Raw genomic sequence first — 5,652 nt, 5'->3', positions numbered from 1 at the left:
ATTTATTTTTAACTCATCATGTAATATCCATTAAAGGATTGTCATCTCTTTCCTGTACCACCAGGAAATTTCCAGGAAAATCGAAGTATTAAGTAACAACATGCATAAAACCATACTCTCAAGGAATCGTCGGAGTTCTCATGAGAAGCAATGTAATTAACTTGTTTAGGCTAAATGGAGGGCACATCATAAAAGTAAATAACCAAAAAAAACAATGATGTAGATGATACCTCAGCGGAAGTGGATGGCGATACTTGTGGCACTAAGGAACTACTTCTGTAAGCAAAAGCAGCTTCTTGTCATATAATCAGTAATATAAACTTTTAGTGCATGTAGACTTCATAAATTTATGAATAAAGTAGTAAAAGTGTGTGTGCGTGCATACATGTTGGCAACTTGGCTTCTGTAATACTTTAGCATTCCTACACTATTAATATAAACCCATATAAAAATGCATTATCATGCATTTTATTTTACCAACTGTTAATTATAGGTAGAAGCTTCCCATTGTCTTCATTAGTTGCATCAAATATTCAAATGGGATCTTATTTTCATATAATTTAAAAGTATATGTAACATTAATCTATATCAATGCATTAAATTAAATAATTTCGAATGGTAAAAAGTCATTGAATAGTTTAAGCATACAATAATTTAAGGGAATATATAACAACTGATCGGACTGATCACTTACTTTTGAAGCTTGGGCCTGGGCTTGAAGTTGTTGACATGTCGCATACATCCTTAGCATTGTAGCCATCAAAAAAACACCAAGCACTAGCCAGAGCTACAAACAGAAAACCTCATAAATCATAAACGATATTAACAAGTTCATATTTTTTTAGATGAAATTTATATGCTTTGTTTAGATACATAAGACCTTACCAGAAAATTTGGTGACATCTGGTGGGAGTTCAGTATCATGAATAACAGGAGAACTGAAATATATACGGATTAAGTTGTGAATGGAACATTGGAGAAAATATAAAAATGCAAATTATCTACACAACAAATTATAAAAGAAACTTAATTTGAAAACATACCTGTTACGAGAAAAGTGAGTGAGTTGGAATTACTAGGACGTGCTGCATGAACACGCTGAAGAAAAGATTGAAATCAGTACAAAACAACACTTTATTCATTAAACATAAATCAAAGAAACAATAAAGCATCAAATTTTGTAGATATAATAACACATTTATGCAAATAATAATTGATGCAGGCAGTACATACCAATGCACGCCTCGCAGGCATAAATCCTGGAAACCCATTTTCTATATCACCTCTTGCTCCTCGAAAAACAAAACTCATGGCTCTATATATTTCAAAACTTGAACTAAAACTTCATAAGCTGACTATATACCCAGACCAGAATCAACAATTAAAACCTTTCAATATTCTGAAATATCAAATAAAATGGTAGTCAGTAAACAAGAAACCAACACCAAATACATGATTGAGGGTGAAATTCAATAGGTATCACAGATAAGATAAAATCGGGAAAAAAAACCAAAAGTATCATATAATTATATCAAGAGAGAAAGTATATTATATAACATACCACACACTAAACCCATCAGGATTATCCCTAACATTGTCAAAAACACTTGCAATGCCTGAAACCAAATGAATGAAAATGTTAAGAAATGACGAACAAAACGCAGTAGAAATGACGAACTGAATCAGAAATGAAAAAATGCAGAAATGAAGAACATACCGCAGTAGAAATGACGTTCTGAAACCGATTCTTCAAACACTTTCTGGTATTGAAACCGAATGATTACAATGTATTCTCGTTCGCTGTTAGGGTTCGCTGGAGGGGTTTAATCGCAGGAGGGAAAACAAAAAGAACTGAGAACGAAAATAGAAGTCTGAAATTTAATTTTAATTAGACCTTAGACAGCGCTTTTGTGGAAAGCGCTTTCTAAGATATGCCTTAGACAGCGCTTTCCAAAAGCGCTTTCTAAACCCCCACCTTAGACAACGCTTTTGGTTTTAATTTTTTTTTTAATTGAAAGACTTTAAACAGCGCTTTCTCAAAAGCGCTGACTAAGGTCTATATTTAAAAGCGCTTTCTAAAAGCGCTGTCTAAGGGGGGGTCTTAGACAGCGCTTTCTAAAAGCGCTGTCTAAGACCCCCCCTTAGACAGCGCTTTCATTATTTTTTTAGAACATTTTCCGTGTTTTATTTTTATCTTAACCTTAGACAGCGCTTTCTTTTAAAAGCGCTGTCTAAGATGCGCTGTTAAAAAACCTTTTTGGCGTAGTGTGTGTAAAAAGAGTGACAGGACTCTGGGTTTTTCTATTATTATGCTCGCCAAGGATTGTGGCCCTTCTGCCTACGTATCACTCATTGGGGGATGAGGAATTAGATCTCCATAGTTCGAATCAGAAAATGTTTATGTGTTGGTTAATTTTACCTTTGAGAAAAGGGTTTTCGGTGTGGTTCCCTAAGGCGCAAAAATAAGGTTTGATGGATTGTGTTGATTTTACCTTGAATAAGGGGTTTATGAAGTAAGTTTGTGATTAGATTTCACTAAAGTCTACGAGCGGAGGTGAAAATTATAGACAACAAGCCAAGCGTCTTGCGTCCAAAATAATCAGAGTAAGGGTAGGAATATTACATTCTTACTCATTCTCTACCACTTAAGGCTCGTGGCGCACAATGCTAATCGTAGTTTTAGTTTGAATATGAAAATGCCACTTGACGTTGGATCAAGGGTTTGTTTATTTGATTATGAAATTGGGTAATGTAACATGTATGCAAAGTAACCAACAAGAAAATAAAGGATCTCATTGTAAGGTAGCCCAAGAGAAAGCCTTGTGTGTGCAAAAGTGACACAAGATAAAAAAAGGATAATGGTCTTACAAATATGTCCCTCTAGGGTGGTGCCATGATTCCATTCTTACAACTGGTATGAAAGTCACAGATTAAATCCAAAGTTAACAGAGTTTCACAAAGTAATGGGAAAATCCTCCAAGCAAAGGTCCTAGGATGAGATCCTATAACTCCAAGTTGATTAAGTGGAATGAATCTTTTTTTGTCTTATCATTTTATCATGTTTTTGTTGTTTTTAATGTATGATGACAATAAAGATAAATGAAAATAATAAATATGAATGATGAGTTTATACAATGATGATGATGAGTACTTGAATGTAAATTAAAATGTAATAACATAAAAGTAAATAGTAAAGTAAAAATCATAATAACAATAAAAATGTGTGGTAATCAAATTTAGTAAAGTTAGGTTAAGCCGGTATTATGAACAATGGACCAATACTTGAGGATTATCTATCCTTATGTCAATCGATTCAAAATATGGCGCATCAGGGGATAACTTATCATTGATGCAAAATATTGAAGATGATCAAAGAAGCAAGTTACAATAGATTTGTATCAATGAAAGTTGTACAACCCCATGTCCATCTATCAATAGATTGACAAATGCTAGACTATACAAACTCAAGGTTGAAAGTTAATGTTTTGATTAAGTTATTAGGTTAAACAAGGTATAAGATTAATGTATAATATGGATAAGGTAGTAAAGGCTTAGTGTACAATATAGACAAGTACGTATAAGAGGTTATTGAGTTAGTATAAGCAAAAGAAATGACATGTATCAGATGAAATCATACGTTAACATATGTATAAGCAAGACTTCATCTATATGTCAAATGACCCAAGTTGGTTGATATATGGGAAAGCTATATGCTTCAAAGTACCATGGATTAACACTTGATCATACATTAGTAGGTTTGTGTAAGACCCCAATTTTGACCCTAGGATCCCTCATGCAATTTCATCATAAGCATTAGCATTGGGATCATACCTTGACATCCTCCTTACCCCTCTTTCATTGCGTTTGTTTGGGGAGAGATCACCAAGCACTATGTGATTGTATCATACTTATATATTATCATTTTTACTAACCAAAATACCAAAAATATGTCTTTGCATTTGCCTAACTCTTTTGTAGGTAGGGCATGATTCCCATTGATCTATCAAGTTCATATCTAGGGTTTGAGACCCTCATGACAAATAGCACAACCATGAATTGATCCAAGAATAGTTATTAGCATCATATATGAGTTCCATTGATTCCTACATGTTATATTGATCAAATTTTCTTCAAGAGTTTGGAGGTGATTTGCCTTGGAAACCCTAGTTTGACTAGGTATCTTGAGTAACTTCTCCAACAAGATATCTCACCAATTGATCAAATTTATCAATGTACACTTCAAAATTCATCATCTTATGCATATATGATCTACCATGAGCCAAGAAAGTCAAAGGAATTTAAGGTTAGCAAGTTGGTTGATGGTGGTTGGCCAGATGAAATCATCTGATCAAAACTGGATCTCCCTAGACCCTATCTCCTACAATTTGCATCATATGAAAATGATTCCAAGTGAAAAGTTACTCTAAATGACATTACAAACAACTTTCATGTTGAGACCTAGAGCTAGTTTTGCTTGAAAAATCATTTTCTATATTGAAACATTATAGGTCATTTTGCCTAAACCTTAATTTGAAATTCAACTTCCCAAGGCCATAACTTTTATGTTTCCAAGTTGCAAAATCAAATTCAAGACGTATACTCCAACGTTTATGTTTTTAGTGATAGATAATTCAACTTTTATGAGCATTTGATATGAGGTTACATTATAGGTCATTTTTTACCTATACCATTGAACAAGTGATTTTTCCAAACTTAAAAAATGCATAACTCTATTATTCCAAATCCAAATGACATGAAATTGGTGACCATTTTGTAAGTCTTTGAAAGAGATACAACTTTGATGAAGACACGTTTCTCATTTGAAGCTCATATAAAAAGTTAAGTAAGGTGAAATATTGAGATATATGGCTTGACACTTAGAAATTTTTTCAACATGTTGAAATTTCCAAACTTCCACCTCAAAATTCTCCATGTTCCAAGCTCCAAATGAAAAAGTGTTGAACATCAAACTTGCTCCCCTTGATCCAAGATTTCCAAAGAACCCAAATTCATGTATTTTGGATGAGGTTTGCTAGATATGCGCATGGCTTTAACAGGACTGCATCATTGGAAAGAATCAATAGCATAAACTTCAGTTCACTTTGCCTTGCCAATCAAGGTTCCATTCAGACTTCAATTGGAATCATTTTGGACCTTTTTGTATTGCATCATGGACCTGTACATGCCCATGCACTCGTGCCATCAACATTGCTAATTTTGGACAGATTTTTAAAGTGTGCAAATATCATTCATTCATGCTATAAATATATGACCTTTGTGCTCATTTAAATCACACTTTGCGCGTTAGCTTTGCCCCCCATTGAAACCCTCTCATTCTAAAGGAAAACATGAGAAATTTCAATTTAAAAATTTGAGTTTGAATCTCAACTGTTGGAGATTCAAGAACTCCAGGATCCAAAGCCTTGCAACCTCTCTAATCACTTCCTGTTAGCTTCTCAAGTGTGATCAGATCGTGTTTAGAGCAAGCAACATCAAGAACTGCATAGCATTGAAGGTAATTTTCAGAAAACTTCATCTCTTCGATTCTCACTCAATTCTACTCATTTCTCTTGGATCTTTGGCTGTCTGAAGTCCTACCAATGTAGGCAAGAAGATTGAGTTGCTTAGAGGTCAAATCGAAGCAACTCAGTT

The 5,652-nt window shown here is 33.9% G+C and overlaps 1 long non-coding RNA gene across 1 annotated transcript; it reads right to left on the bottom strand.

The window, feature by feature from the left end:
- Positions 1–709: 709 nt before the first annotated feature.
- LOC127082798 (uncharacterized) lies at positions 710–1,294 on the bottom strand. Its single transcript, XR_007788217.1, has 4 exons — positions 1,234–1,294; positions 1,044–1,098; positions 886–938; positions 710–787 (listed from the first exon to the last, which is right to left on the bottom strand). It is a non-coding gene; the product is annotated as an uncharacterized LOC127082798 (long non-coding RNA).
- Between the last annotated feature and the right edge of the window lie 4,358 nt (positions 1,295–5,652).

This window comes from Lathyrus oleraceus, chromosome 5, assembly GCF_024323335.1.
Source record: "Lathyrus oleraceus cultivar Zhongwan6 chromosome 5, CAAS_Psat_ZW6_1.0, whole genome shotgun sequence".
In the NCBI taxonomy this organism is placed as follows: domain Eukaryota; kingdom Viridiplantae; phylum Streptophyta; class Magnoliopsida; order Fabales; family Fabaceae; genus Lathyrus; species Lathyrus oleraceus.
Note: the sequence above shows the minus strand (reverse complement) of the source record. Positions and strands in the feature narration are given on the sequence as shown.